The sequence below is a fragment of the Giraffa tippelskirchi genome, chromosome 6 (assembly GCF_054371585.1).
Source record: "Giraffa tippelskirchi isolate mGirTip1 chromosome 6, T2T-mGirTip1v1.2.pri, whole genome shotgun sequence".
Classification (NCBI taxonomy): domain Eukaryota; kingdom Metazoa; phylum Chordata; class Mammalia; order Artiodactyla; family Giraffidae; genus Giraffa; species Giraffa tippelskirchi.
The window spans coordinates 136,318,284-136,345,617 of NC_137280.1; the positions used below are offsets into that span (position 1 = coordinate 136,318,284).

General features: G+C 41.4%; 1 protein-coding gene across 4 annotated transcripts in view; it reads left to right on the plus strand.

Annotated features, from left to right (window-relative positions):
• The window catches only part of LOC145508724 (uncharacterized), an 885,448-nt gene that overhangs the window by 629,758 nt on the left and 228,356 nt on the right, over positions 1–27,334 (plus strand). For 2 of the 4 annotated variants that reach the window (XR_014055560.1, XM_081495989.1), the window contains one exon: positions 22,605–22,746. The exons of the other annotated variants lie outside the window; for them this stretch is intronic. The gene's annotated coding sequence lies outside the window, so the exon portion shown is untranslated. The remainder of the gene's footprint in view (positions 1–22,604; positions 22,747–27,334) is intronic. 4 annotated transcript variants of the gene reach the window in all.

Here is a 27,334-nt window from a genome sequence, read left to right on the forward strand (position 1 = left end):
CTCAACTACAAATAGGAGAAGAAATGTCCCTCTTCCATTCTGTGGCTGTCACTTCCTAGTCTCTCAGACCTACCACTTCTTTGTTTTTGCTTTTATATTTTCCTTTGCTTGCTTCAGCTATGTGTTCAGTTTGGCATACAGAATTTACTAAACCAAAAGTTGTAGTCATGAGAACACAAGACTGGAAGTCTGGAAATCTGAATTCTAGACTTAGAAAGGCTTCTGCTTACAACATGATATTGGATAAGTTAGGTGCCTACTTTGGCACTTGAATTTCTCCCATGATTATAATGAGAAGATTGGACCAGAGGAGCTAAAGAGATCTTTTTCCACCTGGAACATTTTTTAAATCTAACCTAGATTGTTGCCTTCCCTTCCATCAATTCATCTGGACAGCCTCAAAAGGCAATTACTTTTAAAATAGCAGTGGTCATCTGGAGTCATGTCTGGGTATATTGCTTAAAATAGAATTGCCATTAATCAATTATTGTTCGTGCCATAAAATTTATAATCCCTGGGGGGAAATCAAGCTTCAGAATGTCTTGCCAGTGAACAAAATATTCTCTGCTCATGATGCATGATGGGTCTTTTCAAGAGTACAGTGGGAGCCAAGAGTGGTGGCCAAACAGAAGGGAACAGTATTATGTCCTCACGTTGTTCTCCATCTGTTCTATTTGTAGGTCTGCCAGAATTTTCCCAGCAAGACTCCTCCAAATTTCCCATTTCATCCCAGATTACACACATCTCAGCCCTGGCAGGGAGGTCCTCATTTAGAGCCAGTTTTGGAAATAGTGGAAATGTTTGATGTAGATTCAGGTTTCTGTACTCATTACCTACCCTGCCTCCAGTGGCATAATAGAGAAGGAATGGTCTTGTTTAAGAGGCTAAAGAATCAGGAGCCTGGATTTGAATTTGACAAGACTTGCCATAATGACTTAACCATTCTAGGATAAGTTACCTTGTCTATGAGAGAAGCAAAATAATAGTAACAAAGTCATAAGTTGTTGACAAGGTTAAATGAAATAATCGTGTAAAATACTAGCCTATCTAAAAATACTAAAATTTTAGAGTATTCAGGGCCTAAAATACTTGGCCCATGGTAAGCAATCAGTGTGCATTACTTGGAGATTTTTTGTTTTGTTTTCAAATTTCAGTCCTTTATTTAAATATTTTGTCAACTCCCAAGTGATGCATATAGTTTGAAATAAAATTATCTAAAGTGAGTAAATTCAGTTTTGGCGGGAGTTACAAGTACAAAAAATGATGAAGTCACTGGAAACTGGAAAACTTCTATACTGACACTAACAAAATAATGTATTTAGGTCAATACCTAAAAGGATTAGTTTATTTATTACTTATTTCATTAAACTATCTTAATGAAAATAGCCATGTCATATTTTCTAATTAGAAAGAATTACTGCAAACTTTTCAGAAAATTTGAAGAAAAAAATAAATATCACCCTTTCTCCCCCTCTGTCTGGAGGTAACTACTACTAACATTTTAGTTATGCATCCATAAAAGATAGCCATTATTTACAGTTTTTATTTATTGTTTGAATAAAAACCGGAGAATTTTCACCTCCATTGAGAGTCTTTGCTTTATCTGTTTTTGATATATTGATCTTCTGTGTCATCATCTGTAAAGCTGATGTTTGGATTGTGCTCTTTAAGATCCTTCCTGGTCTGAAATGCTAAAGTGAATAGAATAAGGCATATTTCGCATTGTAAGAAGATAAACAATTGACTTTTTTTTTTTTCTAAAATATGTAAGAACTCTTGAGCACTGGTGAAAGATAGCTATGCTTTCTCAGTTACAATATAGAGTTCAGAAAGCGAGTATACAGTAAACTATGAAGTAGGTAGCATTTTTGGGAAACTCAGACCTTCCCACTCTTCATCCTTCCTGAGATGTCTCTCCTACATTTCTAGCCTTCTTCTCCCGTTCTCCTTCTCTCTTCTCCTACAGGCCTGGATCTCTGAATCATACACCTTCTCTCTAACTGTAAAATGAGAGCTCTTGTTTCCTATTAAATAAGTTTCATGCTCTAAGAAGTGAGGAGGGAGCATATTTCCATGAAGTTCTGTGATTGGACCACAATTTCCAAGGCCCTGATATAAATCTAGATTGGTGGCTCTCATATTTTTCATATTTGATGAATAATTAGGACACCTCCCCCCAACACCAGTGATATGACCAGTTGTTTAATCTTCACATGTAACTGGTTCTGACTTTAGTCACTGACCAATGATATATTTCATTTTCAGGGATGCTTAGAATTTCTCTCTCACACTTCAACTATCTTAGAATTGTTCTAACATTCTCATTTTACTAATGGATAAATAGAGGCCTGGAGAGATGACATGAAATGTTTTATGTCTCCACGGTGAATAAATGACAAAGCTTTCTGTAATAATACCCGAAATATCATTATATGGTACATTCCTTGGAGCATACTGCTTTTTTATTATCTGTTTTTGTTTTTAATAAAAGCCTGTTATTAAATTTGCTTTTCTCTAGGATAAGGAGCGTGCTAAATTGGAAATATTAATACTTAATTCAGGTTCGTTGAGAATCAGTTGTTATTGAGGTCACACCAGGGCCCACCAAGATGCCTGAGGCACAAGAGAGACCAGAAGGTGGGACAAAGAGCGCAGCGCACAGACTGGGGTGTGAACTAGCCCTGGGTTTGGCAAGATGGGATTCGTTAGTGATTCTGATTATAGTAGCCTCTGTGTGATGGTGGAAGGAAAACCTGTCCAACGTGGGTTAAAAAGAGCATAGGATGTGAGGGAGTGAAAGGATACTAATATTTCATAGAATTTTCCCCTAAGATGAGTAGAGAAATGAAATAGCTAGAGAGAGACATGCAGCCAGTGAAGGGATCTCTCAAAATATAGATTAAAGCACAGTCTATTTGTGTGCTCTTGGGAATGAGCCCATATTTAGGAGGAAACTGATTCTGAGGTGAAAGAAATGTGAGTCACAAGGGCAAACTCTTGGGTCTGTGAGAGGGATGTGATCCAGTACACACATAGAGGATTTGGTTTTATACAGGTGTGAAAACAGAGTTTATGAGAGAAGAGGCAGGTGGCTTGAGAAACTAGGTGGTAGAAAGACACAGTGGTTCTCTTTTGTTTTCTTTGGTTTTCTCACCGAAATAAAATGTCAAAAGCTGAGAGAGAGGAAAAGGAGAGAATGCTGAAGATTTCAGAAGAGATGAGAGCATGTGAACATCCATCTCAGAGGTTGAAAGAGTGGGTTAGTTAGGGACATAAAGTGAAATTGGTGGGTAGTACTAGAAGCCCACTTTAGTGTATTGGTCATAATGTTTACTGAGAGACAAGTTAGACCGTTAGTGAGTTTTTCTCCAGCCCCTTTATGCTGCTTGAATGTTGTTGCAAACTAGGGGGAGGATTGAGTTAAACTAAACTTGGGGTTTTGCCAAGCTAGGGTAAAAGAGGAGAGAGCCTGGAGCCAGGCTCTGGAGCCAGGCTCTTCTCCAAAACCCCATTTGGGGTTTGGGGAAGATATAAAAGGCATGGTTGTAGAGACTGATCATTGAATTGGAGAAAAATAAGGAAGGAACTGGGGGCATGAGACAGGTAACGGACAATGAAAAATGGTGGGTCTAGTGGGCTGGAGGTCCTGATGCAGGTCAGTGATTTGTGAAGGAGAAGAAGGGAGGGTATAAAATTAACATAGTTGCAAAAATAAGAGCAGATGTTTGAAAAAATATTTCACAAGCAATGCAGTTATTAGTAACAACAAAGTCTAGTAACAACAACAAACTATGGCCATGGTATTGGGTGGCCATAGAGATGAAAGATAAAACTGGAGGTGAGATAGTAAAGGGTGAAGCTCAGGAGTTGAATGGTGACATTGACATTTATGTGGAAAAGATCAAGACTATAGACATAGTCATAGAGTGGAGGAGGTGAAGAGTGGTGATATGGCTGTGAGAGAGTAATATAGAAAGGGTGCAGAGTAAGACAGTGCACTGAGGTTAGGTCTTCAGTGACTAAGGAAGCTAAGAAGGGTGGCATGTGACTGCAACACAGCAGGATGATGGCTGGTAGAGCTTGATGGCCCATGCTTAAAAAATGGTGGGTTTTTAAAGAAAGAAGGAGGAAATAATTGACTATAAATGATTGTGAGGAACATGGAGAGTGCCCAGTCTCACCTTCAGGCTCTGTGCAATGTGGAAGGAAAAACACCCTTCACCTGAGAGCCCTGCAGGGGACAGGAGTTCCACAGGAAGGAACCTGGTTTCACGAGGAGCACACACATCATTATGTGATGGAGAAGCTAAAAAGAAGTTGGAAGAACCAGAGAGTTTTCCAGGATAGACCATAAGTTCTAGAGAACTGAGAGGAAAAGCTCAGATGGATGGTGGTGGTGGTGGTGAATAATGGCTGTGGAAGCATATTAGAGGAGGTCCATAGCTTATCTGAGTAGTGATTGTTGATCCAGAATAATACTCTCAAACTTCAAGGCACCTGCAGGTCTCCTTGGGATGTTGTGAAAATTCAGACTGAGTAGGTCTTAGGGAGAAGAGGAGCCAGGGGTTGAGATTCTTCTTTTCAAACGTGAGGCAAGCTGATGCTGAGGCTGCTGGATTGAGGACTGCACTTTGAGGAGCGAGGCTCCGCAGGCTTGGACGAGTGCGAGAGCGTCAAGGTTGGGAGGGGACGTCAGAGGTGCATTTGATCAACGATGTTTGGAGCTCTGAACATCCTCACAGAACTACTTAATAGTTCCCACCATTTTTAGAAGGTCAGTTTTTAACCTTCGATCCTCCTTGTTCCTTCTCTGAGCCCAAAGCACCTGTGTTTAATATACATTTGCTCCACTCAGTGTGTTATCTTTGTTTCATAGGTGTGTGTCTATTATTCCAACAGGATCGTTCCTTAGAGCCAGAGACTGTGGGGACTAGTAGAACGTTTGTGGATCATTGAGTCATAACACCTGACAGTTCCCATCTATACCATTTACTAGCTCTAAAAAAAGCAGTGGAAAAAATCATTTACCTTTCTCATCATTTTTATATGTGAAGTGGGGATAATCATGCCTAACTGCCTTTTATGAAATTCAAATGAGACGCTTGATATAAAAAAGTCTTGTGACTTGTAAAACAATATAATAATATGATAATGCTTACTGCAAGGCTTGTGTTTCTCTGGTACGTATCAGCATGGCATTCTGGCAGTCACTGGTCTGATTGATCAGTGCCCACTGCTATACCAGTGTTTAAATATTTTTAACAGAACTCCTGAATATTATGTTTCATAGTTCTTTTTTGTTTGTTTGTTTCATAGTTTTATTATATATTGTGTGTCTTTACAGTGCTAGCAGAAAAATGGGCATGAAATAGTTGTTGTTGAATTAAAGGTGGGTAAATATATGAACATCTACCCCAGGGCACACTGAGTGAAAATGGAGGTAATTTCAAAAGTCTGTGAAATGAGTTGTTTCTAAGGACAGTTAAGTCACTTTTACCAGGAAGCATTAAGATGTCAGTTTTTGTTCCCTAACTTTCAAAGTGCCCTCATCACAGTTTCTTATGTCGTCTTCCTCTTGAGATTATACCTTTCATCAACATTGCTGCTGATTGACGATTGATTCATGCAGGTGTCCTCAGCTAAGGGAACAAGGCTAAGCACAGCCAAGCTATGATTAACCTTACCCATTTAGTTCTGGAACAGAACTTTCTGTTCCAAAATGTATTATGGGAACTCAGATCCAAAATTCTTCAAAGACCTCCTAGATATTTTAGGAAAAGACTTCCTAGGTATATGGGAAAATATTTTTACAGTTTGTTCTCTCATGATAGAAGTATATATTAATTTATTTATTTATTTTTCCCCTTTGGAGAGCTTGCTTAAGCGAGAATTGGTTTTCCTATATCTCTGGAGATGAGATAAAAAGCAAGGGTTTTGGAGTTCAAGTTCTGGTTCCACCTCTTATTAGTAGTGAGAACTCGAACATTACCTAATCTCTGCAAGCCTTGGGATTCTCACCTGCAGAACTGGAATAGTTGTGGTATCTTCCTTATAGGATTGTTGGAAATGTTGAGACAATGTGTTTGAAGTAAGTAACACAGCATTAGTCCTAAATAAATGTTAGTTCTTGGTTACTGTTAGTTCTTGTACTATTACTACAACTACTGCTTAAAAAAAAACCCTGGATATAGGGCTTGATTCCAGTATTTATTAAAAATTGTCTAAATTCAGTGGTTAAAAACAAACAAACAAAAAAACCCAATTAAGATGGGCAAAAGATTTAAAAAGACTTTATAAGGTGTACAGATGGAAAACAGGCATACGAAAAAGATGCTCGACATTATTATTCATTAAGGAAGCGCAAATCAAAACCATAATGAAGTACCAGTTTCAGTTTAGTTCAATCATTCAGTCATGTCCATCTCTTTGAGACCCCATGGGCTGCAGCACGCCAGGCCTCCCTGTCCCTCACCAACTCCCGGAGTTTACTCAAACTAGCATTCATTGGGTTGGTGATGCCATCCAACCATCTCATCCTCTGTCGTCCCCTTCTTCTGCCTTCAATCTTTCCCAGCATCAGGGTCTTTTCAAATGAGTCAGTTCTTCACATCAGGTGGCCAAAGTATTGGAGTTTCAGCTTCAGCATCAGTCCTTCCAATGAATATTCAGGATTGATTTCCTTTAGGATTGACTGGTTTGATTTCCTTGCAGTCTAGGGACCTCTCAAGAGTCTTCTCCAACACCACAGTTCAAAAACATCAATTCTTTGGCACTCAGCTCTCCTTGTAGTCCAACTCTCACATCCATACATGACCACTGGAAAAACCATAGCTTTGACTAGATGGACCTATGTTGGCAAAGTAATGTCTCTGCTTTTTAATATGCTGTCTAGGTTGGTCATAACTTTACTTCCAAGAAGCAAGTGTCTTTTTTAATTTCATGGCTGCAGTCACCATCTGCAGTGATTTTGGAGCCCCCCCAAAATAAAGTCTGTCACTGTTTCCACTATTTCCCTATTTGCCATGAAGTGATGGGACTGGATGTCATGATCCTAGCTTTTTGAATGTTGAATTTTAAGCCAGCTTTTTCACTCTCCTCTCTCACTTTCATCAAGAGGCTGTTTAGTTCTTCTTCGCTTTCTGCCATAAGGGTGGTGTCATCTGTGTATCTGAGGTTATTGATATTTCTCCATGCAATCTTGATTCCAGCTTGTGCTTCATCCAGTCCAGCACTTCACATGATGTACTCTGCATATACGTTATATGTGTTCTGCATAACTTATATGTAGAGATACCACTTTATACCTCTCAGAATGGCTAAAATTGTAATACCAATTAATAGTACTAATGACTATAGTAAGTGTTGGCAAAGATGTGGAGCAACTGGAGTTCCCATACACATCTGATGGGACTACACATTGTAAAGCCACTTTAGAAAAGAATCTGGCACTTTCTTAAAAAGCTAAAGATACCACTACCACGTGACCCAACCTTGCTTCTCCTAGGTGTTTACCCAAGAGGATTAAAATGTGTGTCCAAATAGTGCTTCATATATAGACGTTCACATGTTCATGTATAATAGCCAAACATTGGGAACAATCCAAATTCCCATCAGTAGTTGAATGGATAAACATATTGTAGTATATCCATACAATGTAATACTACTCAACAATAAAAGGAATTTAATTTACTGATACACACGCCAGGACAGATGCATCTCAACATAATTGTGCTGAGTAAAAGAAGCCAGACAAAAAAGCACTTACTGTGTATCCCATTTATATAAAATTCTATAAAGTGCAAGCTGTAGTGACCAATAGCACGTCAGTGTTGCCTGGAAATGGGGTAAGAAGACAATAAGAAAAGGCAGGACAGAGGAAATAGAAATATGGGGAAATTTTTAGGAGGATAAATATGTTCATTATCTTGATTGTGTTTATTATAATGATAGTTTTACAGGTGTATACATTTGTTAAACTTATCAAAATTTAAACATTAAGCATAGTGGCCAATGATACCATTAAAAAGCTGTTAACAGAAAAGGATATATGGTGGCTGCCGCCTCCACTGCCTTCCCAATGCTTCTAAGGCTGGAAGACTCCTTAATTTGACTCCGTCTTATTGATTAGCCTCATCTATTACTGAATCTTTCGCTCACTGAGACCATTTTCTTCCTCCCTTCCCCTGTGAGTTCCTGCCTTTCTGCCCCTCCGGTCATGGTATTGCCCCTGTGTGTAAGCCCTACTTCTTTTTTATCCTGACAAATATACCCCTTTCTAGAGACCACTCCCAAAACATTTCTTTCGTTCATTAATCATACATTCTTGGGTACTGGGTTTTTTTTTTTCATATTTTAAATTTTATTTTGTTTTTAACTTTTTATTGTATATTGGAGTATAGCTGATTAACAATATTATGGTAACTCAGGTGGACAGCAAAGGAACTCAACCACATATATAATATGTATCCATTCTCCCCCAAACTCCCCTCCCATCCAGGCTGCCACATAACTTTGAGCACAGTTCCCTGTGTTATACAGTAGGACTTTGTTGGTTATTCATTTTAAATATAGCAGTCTGTATATAGATCACAAACTCCCTACCTATCCCTTCCACCCATCCTTCCCCCTGGAAACCATAAATTCCTTCTCTAGGCCTGTGAGTCTGTATCTGTTTTGGAAATAAGTTCATTTGTATCGTTTATTTTTAGATTCCACATATAAGGGATGTCATATGCTATTTCTCCTTCTCTGACTTACTTCACTCAGTATGACAATCTCTAGGTCTATCTATGATGCCGTAAATGGCATTATTTCATTCTTTTTAATGGCTTAGGAATATTCCATTGTGTATATGTACTACGTCTTCTTTATCCAATCCTTTTTTGGGTTGCTTCCATGTCCTGGCTATTGTAAACAGTGCTGTAGTGTTTGGGGTGTATGTATCCTTTTGAACCATGCTTTTCTCTGGGTGTATGACCAGGAGTGGGATTGCAGGATCATATGGTAGCTCTGAAAGTGAAAGTCGCTCAGTCATGTCTGACTCTTTGCGACCCCATGGGCTATACAGTCCATGGACTTCTCCAGGCCAGAATACTGGAGTGGGTAGCCTTTCCCTTCTCCAGGGGATCTTCCCAGCCCAGGGATTGAACCCAGGTCTCCCGCATTGTGGCAGATTCTTTACCAGCTCTATTTTTAGTTTTTTCAGGACCCTCTATACTGTTTTCCATAGTGGCTGCAGCAAGTTAAATTCCCACCAACAGTAAGAATTTATTACCCTTCTCTCCTTTCCCTCTCCAGCCTTTATTGTTTGTGAATTTTTTAATGAAAGTCCTTGGGTAGCTTTTATGACACAGAATTTAGATTAGGAGTTAGGCATCCTTCAGCAACCAGAAAAGTCCAACTCCTGCTCTCATGAGGCTCACAATCTGCTCAGAGGTATAGTCAAGTCAATTACTGTGTTACAGATAGGTTTATTGTTTTTGGCCACTCAGTCTTCTTCATGTAATGGGAGAATACTTCTTTAGGGGTTGTTGGTGCAAAGTAGGTCATATTTCTTCCTCAAGGTGCTAGGACTGTTCCCTGCTCCCTGAGTATGGGCATAAGATTTCAGATTGCTAGCTCAGTGCTCCTGCCGACTGGGGAATTTTGAGAGAGTAAAGCAGAGATGCGGAGAAGGCAATGGCACCCCACTCCAGTACTCTTGCCTGGAAAATCCCATGGACGGAGGAGCCTGGTAGGCTGCAGTCCATGGGATCTCGAAGAGTCAGACACGACTGAGCGACTTCACTTTCATTTTCACTTTCATGCATTGGAGAAGGAAATGGCGACCCATTCCAGTGTTCTTGCCTGGAAAATCCTATGCACGGAGGAGCCTGGTGGGCTGCCGTCTATGGGGTCGCACAGAGTTGGACACGACTGAAGCGACTTAGCAGCAGCAGCAGCAAAACAGAGATGCAAGTACAGTTTGGGTGGTGGCAGAATCAGAAGTTAGGAGTAGCAGAGCAAGTGCCTAGTGGTCCATTTGCCAGTGTCAGTATCTCAAAGAGACCATGCCTGTTCAGAACAATTTAGTTCTTACCCATCTTCAGATCCTGGTTCAGATCTTTTTGCCCAACCTGATACTTGCAATAGTAGACTTCACTACTTGCCAGATCCCAGCTAGTGCCCCTTGCATAAGAATATCCCCCCCACCCCACCGCCCAAGCTTCTGCTGAGAGATTGAATAGCAGCTGAGAGCAGTAAGAGTTGGGAAGGAATTGGCTGCAGCCTTGAGAAGAGCGCTATTATAGAAAATCAGTAATGTTGAGGCGAGAACAAGAGCTGGAAGTTGCTCAAAGTAGACCATGGACCCCTCTGGGGTAGCCTCTCTTCCTGCCTTTGATTCTCCCTCCTTTACTCCATACTTTCATCCTTCCCCTCATTTCCTCTCCTGCATCCCTGGAGCACTAGGCACCTGAGAGATGCAGGATGAGTCAGATTCAATTCCTGCCACTAAGAGGCCCTGGACTGGGAGTTACTGCAGTACCTTCTAATGATCTAAATAACTTTGAGCAAGGGTTTCTCTTTACTTCTTGGTCCTTTTACTTTATCTCCTTATAAATCCAGGAACTAGGGATGATATTTAAGGTTTATCTGCCTCTTCAAGTTTGCTAGTTTTCACACATCATCACTTATCATGGGCTCGGCATTCAGTTAAGAACGTTATTTGGTACTCAAGAAAATGAAACAGGCAAGTACTATTATTGTGTCTCATATTTTGTAGATGAGGAAACCAAGGCTTAATGAGGTTAAGGAAATTGAAAAAGATAGCTCAGCAAGCTAGTAGATGTAAAAGTTAGAATTTGAACCCAGCAGGTCTAACTCCACACATCACCCCCATGCTATATTGCCTTTTCTTTTTTTAAAGTCAGTGGCTTTGTTTTACAGCTGGCTTCAGTTCAGTTCAGTCGCTCAGTCGTGTCCGACTCTCTGCGACCCCGTGAATTGCAGCACGCCAGGCCTCTCTGTCCATCACCAACTCCCGGAGTCTACCCACACCCATGTTCATCGAGTCGGTGATGCCATCCAACCATCTCATCCTCTGTCGTCCCCTTCTCCTCCCGCCCCCAATCCTACCCAGCATTAGGGTCTTTTCCAATGAGTCACCCCTTCGCATGAGGTGGCCAAAGTATTGGAGTTTCAGCTTCAACATCAGACCTTCCAATGAACACCCAGGATTGATCTCTTTTAGGATGGATTGATTGGATCTCCTTGCAGTCCAAGGGACTCTCAAGAGTCTTCTCCAACACCACAGTTCAAAAGCATCAATTCTTCGGCGCTCAGCTTTCTTCACCGTCCAACTCTCACATCCATACATGACCACTGGAAAAACCATAGCCTTGACTAGACGGACTTTTGTTGGCAAAGTAATGTCTCTGCTTTTAAATATGCTATCTAGGTTGGCCATAACCTTCCTTCCAAGGAGTAAGCGTCTTTTAATTTCATGGCTGCAGTCACCATCAGCAGTGATTCTGGAGCCCAAAAAAGTAAAGTCTGACACTGTTTCCACTGTTTCCCCATCTATTTCCCATGGAGTGATGGGACCAGATGCCATGATCTTAGTTTTCTGAACGTTGAGCTTTAAGCCAACTTTTTCACTCTCCTCCTTCACCTTCATCAAGAGGCTCTTTAGTTCTTCTTTACTCTCTGCCATAAGGGTGGTGTCATCCGCATATCTGATGTTATTGGTATTTCTCCCGGCAATCTTGATTCCAGCTTGTGTTTCTTCCAGCCCAGTGTTTCTCTTGATGTACTCTGCATATAAGTTAAATAAGCAGGGTGACAATGTACAGCCTTGACGTACTCCTTTTCCTATTTGGAACCAGTCTGTTGTTCCATGTCCAGTTCTAACTGGTGCTTCCTGACCTGCATACAGGTTTCTCAAGAGACAGGTCAGATGGTCTGGTATTCCCATCTCTTTCAGAATTTTCCACAGTTTATTGTGATCCACACAGTCAAAGGCTTTGGCATAGTCAATAAAGCAGAAATAGATGTTTTTCTGGAACTCTCTTGCTTTTTCGATGATCCAGCGGATATTGGCAATTTGATCTCTGGTTCCTCTGCCTTTTCTAAAACTTGCTTGAACATCTGGAAGTTCACGGTTCACGTATTGCTGAAGCCTGGCTTGGAGAATTTTGAGCATTACTTTACTAGCATGTGAGATGAGTGCAATTGTGCAGTAGTTTGAGCATTCTTTGGCATTGCCTTTCTTTGGGATTGGAACAAAAACTGACCTTTTCCAGTCCTGTGGCCACTGCTGAGTTATCCAAATTTGCTGGCATATCGAGTGCAGCACTTTCACAGCATCACCTTTGAGGATTTGAAATAGCTCAACTGGAATTCCATCACCTCCACTAGGTTTGTTCGTAGTGATGCTTTCTAAGGCCCACTTAACTTCACATTCCAGGATGTCTGGCTCTAGGTGAGTGATCACACCATTGTGATTATCTGGGTCGTGAAGATCTTTTTTGTACAGTTCTTCTGTGTATTCTTGCCATCTCTTCTTAATATCTTCTGCTTCTGTTAGGTCCATACCATTTCTGTCCTTTATCGAGCCTATCTTTGCATGAAATGTTCCTTTGGTATCTCTAATTTTCTTGAAGAGGTCTCTAATCTTTCCCAATCTGTTGTTTTCCTCTATTTGTTTGCACTGATCGCTGAGGAAGGCTTTCTTATCTCTCCTTGCTATTCTTTGGAACTCTGCATTCAGATGAGAATATCTTTCGTTTTCTCCTTTGCTTTTCGCTTCTCTTCTCTTCCCAGCTATCTGTAAGGCCTCCTCAGACAGCCATTTTGCTTTTTTGCATTTCTTTTCCATGGGGATTTTCTAATCCCTGTCTCCTGTACAATGTCACGAACCTCTGTCCATAGTTCGTCAGGCACTCTGTCTATCAGGTCTAGTCCCTTAAATCTATTTGTCACTTCCACTGTATACTCATAAGGGATCTGATCTAGATCATACCTGAATGGTCTAGTGGTTTTCCCTACTTTCTTCAATTTAAGTCTGAATTTGCCAATAAGCAGTTCATGATCAGAGCCACAGTCTGCTCCTGGTCTTGTTTTTGCTGACTGTATAGAGCTTCTCCATCTTTGGCTGCAAAGAATATAATCAATCTGATTTCGGTGTTGACCATCTGGTGATGTCCACGTGTAGAGTCTTCTCTTGTGTTGTTGGAATAAGGTGTTTGCTATTACCAGTGCGTTCTCGTGGCAAAACTCTATTAGCCTTTGCCCTGCTTCATTCTGTACTCCAAGGCCAAATTTGCCTGTTACGCCAGGTGTTTCTTGACTTCCTACTTTTGCATTCCAGTCCCCTATAATGAAAAGGACATCTTTTTTGGGTGTTAGTTCTAGAAGGTCTTGTAGCTCTTCATAGAACCGTTCAACTTCAGCTTCTTTGGCGTTACTGGTCAGGGCATAGACTTGGATTACTGTGATATTGAATGGTTTGCCTTGGAAATGAACAGAGATCATTCTATCGTTTTTGAGATTGCATCCAAGTACTGCATTTCGGACTCTTTTGTTGACCATTGGCTACTCCATTTCTTCTAAGGGATTCTTGCCCATAGTAATAGATATAATGGTCATCTGAATTAAATTCACTCATTCCAGTCCATCTTAGTTTGCTGATTCCTAGAATGTCAACATTCACTCTTGCCATCTCCTGTTTGACCACTTCCAGTTTGCCTTGATTCATGGACCTAACATTCCAGGTTCCTATGCAATATTGCTCTTTACAGCATCGGACTTTGCGTCTATCACCAGTCACATCCACAATTGGGTATCGTTTTTGCTTTGGCTCCATCCCATCATTCTTTCCGGATTTATTTCTCCACTGATCTCCATTAGCATATTGGGCACCTACTGACCTGGGGAGTTCATCTTTCAGTGTCCTATCCTTTTGCCTTTTCATACTGCTCGTGGGGTTCTCAAGGCAAGAATACTGAAGTGGTTTGCCATGCCCTTCTCCAGTGGACCACATTCTGTCAGACCTCTCTACCATGACCCATCCGTCTTGGGTGGCCCCACACGGCATGGCTTAGTTTCGTTGAGACAGACAGTGCTGTGGTCCGTGTGATCAGATTAGCTAGTTTTCTGTAGTTTTAATTTTAGTGTGTCTGCCCTCTGATGCCTTCTCGCAACACTTACCGTCTTACTTGGGTTTCTCTTACCTTGGGCCTCGGGTAATTCCTCTTGCCGCTGCCACCGCCGCCGCCGGCCCCAGCCCCCGGCCTGGCCTAGCCCCTCTCGGCTGCCGCCCCCGGCCCCCGGCTCTCGCGAAGCGAGGCGGCCGCGACGGCTCGGCGCAGAAGCGTGGCCGAGAGGAGCTAGGCCGGGCCGGGGGCCGGGGGCCGGGGACGGCGGCCGACAAGGGCTAGGCCGGGCCGGGGGCCGGGGGCCGGGGGTCGGGGGTCGGGAGCCGGGGGCGGCAACTGAGAGGGTTGCTGGCTTAGCTAGAACAGCTGGCTTAGCTAGAACTAATTGAAACTGCATACTTGCCTGGGCTCTGGCATCAGAATTGCCCATGTTCTAATGAAAGCTCCATTACACTATGAGTGTCTTATGGCAAATTACTTAACCCCTCTCAGACTGTCAATGCATTAATAACAAATTTTATACTAGAAACTATTGCCATACTAAGTTTTGCTTTACGAATCAATAGCCATTGATTCTTCCCTGACTCCCAGAATACCACTACCTTCCTTATTTCAGTGCCAGTAATGTCAGCATGGACAGGGAGGCCTGGCGTGCTGCAGTCCATGGGGTCGCAGAATCAGACACGACTGAGCGACTGAACTGGACTGAACTAATGTCAGCATTATAATGTAATTTCCTTCAGGAAAGCATTATCTTTTTAGCAAGATCCCGGTGGCTCAGATGGTAAAGCATCTGCCTGCAATGCGGGAGACCCGGTTTTGATCCCTGGGTTGGGAAGATCCCCTGGAGAAGGAAATGGCAACCCACTCCAGTACTCTTGCCTGGAAAATTCCATGGATGGAGGAGCCTGGTAGGTTTCAGTCCATGGGGTTGCAAAGAGTCAGACACAACTGAGCTACTTCACTCACTTCTTGTTATTATTGACAATAAAAATGTTGATTGGGTTGAGGAATTATGCTATGCCAGGCCATTATCACTTTTATTCCTCATGACAACTATGAAGGATATGCACACAGAGAATATATACAGTAATTATTCCCATGTCACATATGAAAGTACGAAGTTCAGAGAGATGATGAAGATCACGCGGTTTATAACTGGTGGGACTGTGATTCAATCCAGATTTCTCTGATTCTAGACTTACACTCTTAACCATTCTGCCATTCTGTCACCAATAGATAGGCCTGGAAGAAGTAGGATAGAGTCATTATTACATAAATATGGATTCATTTGTCTCTCCTGTCATTTTCTCCATAAGAGGAAGGACCAGAACAGCAAGAAGAACACAGTTGTGTGGGAGGAGAGGCCAATTAAAAAGAGAGAAAAAAAGCCTTGAAAGCCAATTTCCCAGGGCTGAGGAGGGCTGGTTATGGAGATTAACTTGCCTTTCCTTTTTTGACTTTGCCCTCATGCTGGGATTGCTGCTGGGAGACAAGGCAATCCTGATTCCAGTAAGAATTACAGAGGCTCAGGGCTGGGAAACCTAGACAGCATACTAAAAAGCAGAGACATCACTTTGCCAATAAAGGTCCGTATAGTCAAAGCTATGGTTTTTCCAGTAGTTATGTATGGATGGGCAAGTTGGACCATAAAGAGGGCTGAACATTGAAAAACTGTTGCTTTTGAACTGTGGTGTTGGAGAATATTCTTAAGAGTCCCTTGGACAGCAAGGAGATCAAACTAGTCAATCCTAAAGGAGATCAATCCTGACTGTTTATTGGACTGGTGCTGAAGCTAAACTCCAAATTCTTTGGCCACCTGATACATGAGCCAACTCATTGGAAAAGACCCTGATGCTAGGAAAGATTGAGGGCAAGAGGAGAAGGGGGTGACAGAGGATGGGACGGTTGAGTGACATCACTGACTCAATGGACATGAGTTTGAGCAAACTCTGGGAGACAGTGAAAGGCAGGGAAACCTGGCATGCTGCAATCCATGGAGTTGCAAAGAGTCATACATGACTTAGCAACTGAACAAAAACAACAAGGGTTGGGAAAGAATTTGGAGACTATAGCCTTCAACTCTCCTCCATTGAAAGCACCCACTCTGTAACAACAGGAGTTGTTAATTTTCTCCCCCGTCTCTGCTATACCACCTCTGTGACCATGAATTCACTACAGCCTTCAGACTGGCTTCCTGCTTCAGAGCTCCTCTCTTGTCTCAAGTTTGAATTTCCTTTGTTTTGTTCTTTTTTGTTGATCAACAAAGAACAAATGTGCTAGTTTTTCTGTAGAATCCTGAAATAAAATTGTACATCTTTTAGGAAGAAACAATCAGAAATCACATACCCTGCCTCCCATTCTTGGTGCCATCCACTGACCTGGTTCCACAAACTCATTCTGGTTTTAGGTCTCACGTCATTTTCCTGAAAAGACTTTTCTCTCACACCTTAGACTAGGTCAGTTTCTTCTGTTTTTTTTTTTTTTTTTTTTTTGCAGCACAACATCCACGCCAACAGTTACACAATGATATGTTGAATGTTCGCATTTCCTCCCAGGAAAAGATCTGTTAAGGGCAAAAACTTATTGGTCTTGTTCATATGTGCTTCTTGGGCCCTGTGCTTATTCATTTCATTCAAAATTTTTATGGATAACCTTCCGAGTACCAATTACCGTACTTTTGAACAAGAGTGATTCAGTCCTTTACCTGATGGACTTTACAGTCTAGTGGAGTTTCTCATCCTTATTTCTTCAACTTTTACTTCTTATGGTGTTACTGAACACAGGTTTGTGTGCCCGACACACAGTGAGGTCAAACAAACCTCCATGTTGGAGTTTGGAGCAGAGAAAGGTTTGTTGCAGGGTCATGCAAGGAAAATGGATGGTTCCTGCTCAAAAAAATCCCAAACTCCTCAAAGGATTTCAACAAAGCATTTTTAAAGGCCAAGGTGATGAGGGCAGGGTTTCCCAGGTGGCTCGGTGGTGAAGAATCCGCCCACCAATGCAAGAGACTCAGATTCTATCCCTGGGTTCAGAAGATCCCCTGGAGGAGGAAATAGCAACCCACTCTAGTATTCTGACCTGGAGAATCCCATGGACAGAGGAGCCTGGCGGGCTACAGTCTGTGGGTCACAAAGAGTCAGACACGACTAAGTGACTGAGCATGCATGAGGGGAAGGATCGCAGGATGTGTGATCAGCTTGTACACAATTCTCTGATTGACAGTGAGGTAACAAGGTAGTATCACAGGAATTAACATTATCAATCCTTAGGTTCCTGGAGACTTGGGGGCTATGTACTCAAGGCCATCAAAGAGTTAACATCTTCCACTTGGTGGGGGGTTTTCACATCTGTAAAACAACTCAGGAAATGTGCTGTTATCTAGGTACTTCAGAGAGGAGCTAAAGCAGAGCGTATGTGAGAAGTATCTACCTGCCACTCCCAGGGAAGACCCCATGGGGTCCTGCTCAGTTACAGTAACAAGCGGTAATAAAAGAATTTAGGTGTGTGATTGCTCTGTACACTATTTTTCCAAGTGTAAGGTGGTTTGGAGTGATGGTTCAGATGTGTGCTTACTGCCATGTTTTACTGTCTAAACTGCACTTGACCTGATTTCGCAGATTCTAGAAACTGAGGCTAAACAGTTCACCTGACAGTCGCACAGTAGGACTGCATCCGTGGCATCATTCTTTCGTTTATTCCTTCATTCATCTTTTCAGCTCCTGCTTCCTTTTGCAGTTCTGATTCCACTTGTCTCAGCATTTGAGATAATGAAAACTTTGGCTGTGGTGTAGGCATGGACTTCAGGGACAGAATTACTTCAGTTTTATGGAGCTCCACCCCTTACTAATTGTGTGACCTTGGGCTAGTCAGTTAAACTCTCCAGTTCTCAATTTCCTGAAGAATTTCAATTCATACTTCACAATTATCTTTTTTTTTTAAAGGATTATCTGAGTAGTAGTAGTAATAGTATCAGCAGCAACATCACTCCTGTTAGTACCACCAGCAGCATCAGATAATTATGTGATACTTCTTATGAGCCACTAGGGTTCCTGGTGGCTCAGATGGTAAAAGAATCTGCCTGTAATGCAGGTCACCCAGATTCGATCCCAGGGTCAGGAAGATCCGCTGGAAAATGAAATGGCTACCCACTCCAGTATTCTTGCCTGGAGAATCCCATGGACAGAGGAGCCTGGTGGGCTACAGTCCATGGGATCACAAAGAGTTGGACATGACTGAGCAACTAACACTTTCTTATGAGCCAAGAATTGTTCTAAGGACTTACATATATTAACTCCTTTATTCCCACCTATGAAGTAGATGTTAGTATTATCCCTATTTTACAAGTGAGGCAAAGGTGACATATAGAGGTTAATCATCATACCCATTGTCACCTAGCTGGTGAGAAGAGAGCCAGGAGAGAAACAATAGTATCTGAATCTGCAGCCCACACCCTCAACGACCTGGCTATAACTGTCTCTGGATAAAGCATCCAGAGGCTCAGCACTGTGCTCAATACAAGGTGTATCTGTCTGGCTAAGACAGGTTTGTGACAGCTCTAAATTGGTTTGCCCCACTTTTCCTAGGAGATCTCATCAGCTAAGAGAAGCATAGTGAACATGAAGCACTGATTATCCATTCTCAGGCTCCAGTGAGCCCTGAAACTAGGCTTGTGCCAGCTCTAAGTGGTCAGATTGACAAAATAAAAGGAATAAATAGGGAAAGAAAGGAGTAAGGCATGGAATCTAATGAAGGGAAATGAGCTTCTGATGTGAAAACTGTCTGCAAGATAACAAGGTTGATTCCTGGGTCTTCCCTACAAGTCTCTTGGCTCTGAAAGCAGCAGAATTGTCCATCAGCATCAGTGACTCAACTAGTCAGTACTGTTTTGGTGCCAGCAATACCAAGAGCTCTGAGAATTTTAGTTCTCTTGAAAAGAAGACAAAGCTTCCCTGTGTTTGCAGGCTCCCACTCTGCATCTCAGGTGTTTCTTCACAGTGGAATAAGGAGGATTTTCTGTGCATTCAGACCTCCTCTGCTGGTTCCTTGTCTTACACAGGGACTGAATCCCTTTCCTTCTCCCCTGTGTCACGCCTGAAACTTTGCCCGTCTATCTTTCCAGACTTTCCCTCACGCAGCTCTCCTTCCCTTTAAGGGCCAGCCCAGGTGCCTAGATGCAGTTTACCCTTCATTCACTCGTTTATTAATTTATTCAAGAAATATTTATCTATCCTGTGTTAGGCCCTAGGGGTGGATACAAGAGAGAACAAAACAAGCATGTGCCCTAACTTTTAGGTCATAGTAAGGAATTTAAGTTGAAGGTTCAAGGTGAAGACCTTAGAGGGTTTTATATGGGGATTGTGAATAGTTTTGCTTTTTGAGAAGATGACTCAGGATGAAAGGTGGCAAATGGATTGGAAGAGTCAAGAGTAGGTGCTGTTATAGTAATTATGCATATTCCTGGGCTCTGCTCTAGACCTTTTGATTTAGAATGTCTGGCTCTCAGAATTGGATTTTATCCAAGTGATTCTCATGTGCATTTAGGTTTAAGAACCGCTAAATGATTTAGAGCTTCCCCTAAATGTTTTGGAAAAGTGCTTTATACAGTATAGGGCATTGTATAAATGCAATTTTAAGAACATTTATTTTTGCACCAGAATGGTCCTGGTCTTTGCCTCTCTTGGCCCCAAAATCTCTCTCCAGAAGTACCCCTACAGGGTCACCATCTAAATAGTCTAAAGACACATTGATGAAGGCAAATATCCACCTGACCGGAAATTTTGCAGTCTGCTTAAGGCTTGACTCACCAACCTTTCAAAGAAAATTCTGTCACACTGTTGAGTGTGTATAATAACAGGATGGGGATTCAGGCAGGAAGATTGAGACACATTGCTGAACAAAGAAAAAAATCTCTGCAGCTGGAAAAAAGAAAATGAAGCTGAGCCTAGTGTTTTATATAAATGTAAGACCTGTTTACAATATTTAAAATATCTTATATGCTCACACACAAAGAGTGAAGGTGAAATCTATACTTTTATCATGTCTTGACCAGATTTCTATTAATCCCTCAATTATTGTCTGAAAAATGAAAGTGTTAGTCCCTCGGTCGTTTCTGATTCTTTGCGACTTTATGTAGATTGTAGCCCCCCAAGTTCCTCTGTCCATGGGTTTCTCTAAGAGGCAAGAATACTGCAGGGGGTTGCCAGGCCCTCCTCCAGGGGGTCTTCCTGACCCAGGAATTGAACTTGAGTCTCTTATATCTCCTGCATTGGCAGGCAGGTTCTTTACCTCTAGCACCACCTGGGAAGCCTCCCAATTGTTGTTTGCTGCTACTGCTGCTGCTGCTAACTCACTTCAGTCATGTCCGACTCTGTGCGACCCCATAGACGGCAGCCCACCAGGCTCCGCCGTCCCTAGGATTCTCCAGGCAAGAATACTGGAGTGGGTTGCCATTTCCTTCTCCAGTGCATGAAAGGGAAAAGTGAAAGTGAAGTCACTCAGTCGTGTCCAACTCTTCGCGACCCTGTGGACTGTAGCCTACCAGGCTCCTCCATCCATGGGATTTTCCAGGCAAGAGTACTGGAGTGGGGTGCCATTGCCTTCTCCAATTGTTGTTTAGTTAGGTAATTTTTCTTGTATCTCTTTGTGCGTCATGATGGGGGAGAAGAACACAGGCTAAATCATTTCCTTGCCGCTAGCAAGAGACTGTTGCTTTGGCTGAGGTGGGCTGTGCGTCACATGAGGCCAGAGAGCAAGGCCAGGAGCCACCATCACCTGGTCTAGTGCTGCCTTGCTCTTCAGGGAACTACTGACATCAAGAGCAGCCTGAATTCTGTGCTGCATGAAGACCCAGAGTACTCCCAGACAGACTATCTAAAGCTCAAGAGATAGCCATATGGGGCTTCAAGCCCTTGGATAGTATTATCCCAAGGGAAACTCTTAAGATCTACTTTTGCATTCTGAACTTTTTAAAAAATGTATTTTCACTAAGGAAATTATTATTATTATTATTTTCAACAAACCAAAGAGTAGAACAGAGAAAGGTATAAAATAGCTGGGACTTATGGTCTAGCTCAGAGGTGATTTTTTTCAACTCATTTAGGCTGAAATTACTGCAGTCTTCCCCTTATAGCTTCTTTGGAATTTATTTTCAATTTAGACTGTGTACCTGTAAAAATAGGATGCAGAATAATACTGCAGTTTCTGAAGAAGAGTCTGGAAACTAGACTGTGCCATGCTTATAAACAAATTCAAATATATTTGTTCTAAAGCCTTGCTTAGATTGAGATTCCAATTTCTCAATCACTTTACCCAGGGTCTCTATTATTAACTATTCAGTGTGTCTTGATAGAACCACCCTCCCCTCCCATGCTGCCTTTAAAGATACTTTTAGGTGGAGTATAAAAGAAAGGTAGTTATGAGGAGACCTAATTTTTAGTTCTGACTCTACTTCTCTGTATATTTCTTTATAAAGACATCATAACCTCTTGGGCCTCAGCTTTCTCATCAATGAAATGGAAGGAGGTTGAACTAGATCAATGTTTCTGAAGTGGTATTTCCTAGAACACAACTAAAATACCTAAAGCTAATTGCATGCAGAACTCAACAATTTAGATATTTTTAGTATGTTGCAAATCCCCTGACTTAATTTCAGGGTTAAATACTTAGAAAATCTGTAATATCCCACCATGGAGCACATGTATTCAAAAGCTTGTTATTTGATTGCTAATGAAGGGACTGAGTAAGAATGAAGAGACCTAGGTTTGCAGAAAATTACTGTATAACCTTGGATGTGTCATTTTCACTCATTTCCTGTCTGTTTTCTTGTTTGTCAAATGAAATTTGAACACATCTGAGCTCTCTTCATCATGTTACTTTGATAATGATGCACAAGCAGGCTGCAAAAAAAAAAAAAAACAACTTCTAAGAAACTTTAACTTTCATTATGAGACTTTATTGGGATGTAAACTTAAATTGAATCAATGTTAAAAAAAAAAGAAAAATGACAAGATGCATTCAACTGTCTTCTTGTTGCCAGGAGAGTAAGGTCTGGAGCGGCAGGTTGGTTCATCTATAGGGCCCATTCCAGTAGATTCCAGGGACTGTTGAATGTGAAGACATCTAAGGAGGCTAAGTATAAGAGCTGGGATCTGTGAGCCATGACTAGCATGCAGCTTGGAGTAGGTCACAACAGCATGTGTTCCACATGTAGGTGGGCCTGCGCTTGACATGTCCACCTTTTTGAGAGGGTACATGCGCACCAATAAAGTTGATCCTGAGGCTGTGATATTCTGCCTGTTATATGTATATATCTGTGGAGCATCTGGAAAATTCTCAGGTAAAAACAGTGAAAAAAGATGAACTCCATCAGAATTGCCATCTGTAGGAAACACAGATACCATGATAGGAATACAAGTGCTTTGGAGTTACTCCTTTTCTTATCCTAGAATTTCTTGCCTGTTGTTCTAGGTTTGAAGCTTTCCTACTGATTTCTGTTTCATGGTCCAGTTCATGTCCCAGCCTTTCCATGAAGCTCTTAAAGGAGATCATAGCTTAACTTTGCTACACAGGCAAGCTGTCTCATGACATCTTGCACAAGGATATTCACACAGTAAGTCATCAATAAATAATGATCCAGTCAAGCAATACATGAATCACTACCTATACTATAAGAAATAAATAGTATATGTTTATATGTAACATGTAAATATGTTAACATCATAAGCAGTTTTATAAAAATAGGTAATATTAATTTGATTTTCAATTGAGTTTATTGTTAAAGAAAATGTAGGGAAAAGTGAGCAAGCAGAAGGATCATATTGCTGGCCAAATAGGTTTATTTTTCTTGACTCCTAAAAATAGTCCATAGTCTGTGAAAGAGAAATAACTTCACAAAGAGGAATGAATGAGGACTTTCCCAAATCTCTTCATGAAGTGCTGGTGCCTGGAGTTTGCTAGGTAGCCAATACACCATTTAGAGGTCAGGGTAGGAGTCTCTTAGCACAGAAATGTGGACACCCAGAAAATTACCATTGTGTAATCAGTTTTTGTGTTCAAAAACTGGAGTCAGGAAAGCAAAATACTTGAAATAGAAGTAGGTCAGATAACAGATTTTGTTTTAAAATTCATTTTCTGATCTTACAAAGAATTGCTGCATTGACTCAGGCTGGACCTCTGGAGGAATAATTAAAGAATTCCATGTGGACTAAATGTACTCTCTCTTCCTTTCTATTGAACACATTGGCATAGGCTTCCTAATGTGTCCACTTTGCTTCTTTTTTGTTTATGTTCAGTTTCCTCCTCCAGAATGTAAGGATAATAAGTGCCATATAGAATTGTTGAGAGAATTCAGTGAGATAATGTATATGGATGTGCTTTATCAACTAAGAATATAAAATACTGTATAACTATATTATAACTTTTCTCATTTGATTGTGGATTAAATAGAATATCTCCACCTAGGAAAACATAGAAAAAATCAGAGAAAATAGTAGTTACAATGGACAATCTATTTAAGTGTGAAGGGGGAGAGACAAACTTTCAGTTTAGCAGATTTCTTTTCTAACCTATATGAAACAGTTTTTACAGCAAAATACAATTTGGGTTCGATCCCTGGGTTAGGAAGATCCCCTGGAGGAGGGCGTGGCAACCCATATTCTTGCCTGGAAAATCCCCATGGACAGAGAAGCCTGGTGGGCTCTGGTCCATAGAGTCACAGAGTCGGACACGACTGAGGTGGCTTAACCTACACACACGCACTATCTGTTGGAGTGTCCAGTGCAGAGAAGAAACATGAAAAAGCCCTTCTTCCCTTTCCCCTTGTCAAGGACCTAAAAAGCTGTTTAACGCTTTTTTTGAACACCTACTGTGTGCCAGGAAGTGTTGTGGTTGCCAGGATACAGTGGTGAACAAGAAAACTAAAACTTCCATATTCTTTTCAGTGATAATGAGAGAGGGGATATTAAATTAATAAGATCCTATCAAATATGCTATGAAGAAGCAAACAAATGGATGTGATGGAGTATAGCTCCAGTAGAGGGTGTGGTGACCATGAAAAATCTCTTACTCTGAAGAAGATCACTGATTGATGGCCTCATTTGTTGCATCCGGAATCCACGGCAATGTTCATGCTAAAGTTGCCCTTATCAAGGACTGCTCCCCACCAGTCGCTCAGCATGCAGGAGGATGGAGTTCTAATGCTGGCTCATTGCTGTGGAATGAAGGATTCTTCCAATGGTTACTATGGCTTGAGGACTGGACATCAGCCTTGCTGAAATGTCATTAGAACTGTAGCATAGTCTAAGATGCTTCTTACCCAAACCTTCTTCCTTTTCTCTCTCTTCACAGGGGTCAAACTTACATCACAGTGATGCCTCCACCCCCAACTCCCTCACAGGCATTGTCTCCCAATATGTCTCTTACATGTCTAATATCACTGGGTGCCTGCTTCTCAGAGGACAACTAATTCAGGGGAGGAACTGCTAATTTCAGTGTGTTTCAGGCAATGCTTGTTGGAAGAGAACATGATTGAGGTGAGATCTAGAAAAGAGCATTTTAGGAAAACAGAACATCAAGTGCAAATGTTATAAGGCAGGGGTGTGCTTGGCATGTTCAAGAAACAGGGAAAAGGACAGCGAGCTGAAATGTGGAGAGTGAGGAAAGGAACATTAGGATGGAAGGTCAGAAAGGAAAGCAGGGACCAAATCATGTAGGATCTTACAGGTGATGTTAATAAAATTGGGTTTTATCTTAAGTATGATGGGAAGCTGCTGGAGCATTTTGAGCTGCTGAGTGAGATGGTCTGAGAGAGAAAGTACTTTGTACAGCTATATTCTCGGCAAACATGTAGTCCTGTTGACACAGAAGACAGCGGGTGCCTGTCTTCTGAGTTTTTCTCAGGTGGATCCTACATCTGCCTCTGCCTCCATCACCTCTTCTTCCTTTTCCTTCTTCAGTCTGGGAAGGGGATGGAAGAAGGTAAGTTTTGACCCTGACAACTGACAGAGTTGAGAAAAGCATACCGTACTGACTTAATCCAAAGACTTTATGTCTTTGATATTCCTCTTCTTGAGATCAAATTAGGGAGTACAGTTTCAGATTGGTCAGTCTGATTACTATTAGAAAGTCTTTAATCTTTACAAATTCTCTTTGGGTCTGAGGTTTTATTTAACAACCCTCCTTCCCCCCATCTTCTTCACATTTGCCAAATCTGGGATTTTAGGTCTTTTATTCTTCTCTTACAGAAACTATCTGCACAAAGTACTCTTTGATTCTCATTTCATTTGGACTTTGAGTTGTCTATACCCTTTTTCCTGCTACAATGCTTTCTTTCATGTACACAAGAGATTCTTCATGATTTTTAACAAATGTAATTGAACATTGGTCACTTAATACTCTATTGACAGGATTTGCCAACCCTTAAGGACATGCTTACATGAACAAACTTCTGTAATTACAGTAATGGCAGATGCCCAAAGGACACAAGTAGTATGCCCTGAGGCTGTGGGTCAGGTCTGGGGATTAAGCCCTTAATGAGCTGTGTTCTTATAGCTCAGAGGAGTGATCATTTACTCTATCATGAATTATCTATTAAGTGGCCGTCATTGGCCAACCTCTGACCTAGATGCTGGGGATACAGCGGTGATGACCTGAATGTATATAGTCCCTACTCATGAACCTTAGTATCTGGTAGAACGGAAAGAGTGTGGAATTAAGGAATTAAGGAAGGGATAAGAAAGCCTGAGCAGGACATCTGCATTCAGAACTTCATAGCTGTGGTGCTTTGGGCAAATTCCTCTTTTTTCATTCTGAGCTTCTCATCAGTTAAGCAGGGATATTAAGAACTCCCCTGCAGTCACATGAAGTAATAAGTAATTACAACTGTGCAGGACATTAGATTGTTATTTGTTTTATTTTGATTTTAAATAAACCTTTTTGGAAGGTTTAGATTTATAAGAAAACTGAGAAGATAATACAGAGGGTTCCTGTATTCTTCTGCACACAGCTTCCCCTACAATTAACATCTTATATTAGTATGGTAAATTTGTTATATTAATGAATTGATATAACTGATATTATTAACTGAAGTTTATACTTTATTTGTGCTTCAGCGATAAAGAATCTGCCTGCCAGTGCAGGAGATGTGGTTTTGATCTCTGAGCCAGGAAGATCCCCTGGAGAAGAGAAATGGCAACCCATTCCACTATTCTTGCCTGGGGAATTGATGGACAGAGGAGCCTGGCGGGCTACAATCTATAAGGTCCCAAAGAGTCGGACATGACTTTACAACTAAATAGCAATGACAATAATGTCCTTTGGATGCTCATCCATTCAGAACATCACATTATGTATAGCTGTCATTGTTCCTTAAGTTCCTGTTGGTTGTGAACATTTCTCAGACTGTCTATTTTTTTTTTTATAACCTTGAGAGTTTTGAGCAGTACTGGTCGGGTGTATTATATGGTGTCCCTCTTTTGGAATTTGTCTGTTGCTTTTCTCAAGATGAGGCTATGATCATGGATTTTTTAGAAGATCACAGCCATAAAATTACACTTTTATTACATCATGTTCAAGCTGCAGATTTTTAGTATGATTTATGACTGTTGATGTTGCCCTCAATGACCTGGCTGAGGCAGTGTTTGTCAGATTTCTCCACTTTATAAAGTTGTTTCTCCCCACCTCCTCTTCGGAAAGGTGTCACTATACACATCCACACTTAAGGTATAGGGAGATATCTTTCACCTCTTGGAGGGCAGAGTATTTATATAAAGCATTTGAAATTTTTCTACGCGGGAGATTTGTCTCTTTTCCCCATCTGTTTATCCGGTCACTTATTTGTATCAGTACGAACTGGTGAATATTTGTTTTGTTATTTCAGTTATTCTCCAATGCTACCGCATTTCATTACTCAGACTGTTTCAGCTTTGGCTGTTGGTTGACGGTTGTGTTCCTTTAGCATACCCAGTCACCATGGGTTTCCTCTTTCCATCCCTTCTTCCCTCTCTTCCTTCCATCCTCCTTGAGGCCACACATTCCTCTTACATATTTCCTGCCTCAGTTATAGAGTTTGTCATTTCTTCAGTGAGCTCTGGATCTTTTACCGGAGAATGACATTAGCAAACAAGATTGGTGCCAGTTTATCCATTCACTTATAAAGGACATTTTGGTGGCCTCCATAATCTCCTTTGGTGGAGATTATA